This window comes from Cyclospora cayetanensis, unplaced genomic scaffold (assembly GCF_002999335.1).
Source record: "Cyclospora cayetanensis isolate NF1_C8 unplaced genomic scaffold, CcayRef3 CcayRef3_contig_454, whole genome shotgun sequence".
NCBI classification, from domain to species: Eukaryota; Apicomplexa; class Conoidasida; order Eucoccidiorida; family Eimeriidae; genus Cyclospora; species Cyclospora cayetanensis.
The window spans coordinates 1-473 of record NW_020312430.1 but is presented as its reverse complement, the minus strand read 5'-3'; the positions used below and the strand labels follow the sequence as shown (position 1 = coordinate 473).

Here is a 473-nt window from a genome sequence, read left to right as displayed (position 1 = left end):
TCTGCAGAAAATGGACTCGCAAGAGGGCTGTCGTGTGTGACTGGGACCCGTGAGTATTCACTTTGTCACATGGAGCCTCAACAAGGCATTTCTGCGACGCTCGCCTCCTCAGACAACGTCCACTTGCCAATAAGAACTGCTGTTGACCTGTCATTCAGTTTGTATTAGGCAAGACAACCACACTGCATTGACTGCAGTGGAACTACACTAGGGTTAGCAGAATAGCATCGTGGATTCAAAACAAATTAGAGACTGACAGGATTTTCGGAAACCGTTGTCGGACCTTGTCAACTAAAATCTGCGGGAAAGTGTAATAGGAGTTGGCGATGTCTGCCACTTTTCCCCATTGCCGTCGTTCATACTGCGTCGAATGCACCGGATCCCATCAGAACTCCGAAGTTAAGCGGCGCAAGGCCCGGTTAGTACTGCGGTGGGGGACTCCGCGGGAATCCCTTTGGGTGATGACGGCCTTT

The 473-nt window shown here is 50.7% G+C and overlaps 1 non-coding gene across 1 annotated transcript; it reads left to right on the top strand.

Moving 5' to 3' along the window:
- The first annotated feature begins 348 nt into the window (after positions 1-348).
- LOC113146630 lies at positions 349-470 on the top strand. Its single transcript, XR_003297354.1, has one exon. It is a non-coding gene; the product is annotated as a 5S ribosomal RNA (ribosomal RNA).
- Positions 471-473: the final 3 nt, after the last annotated feature.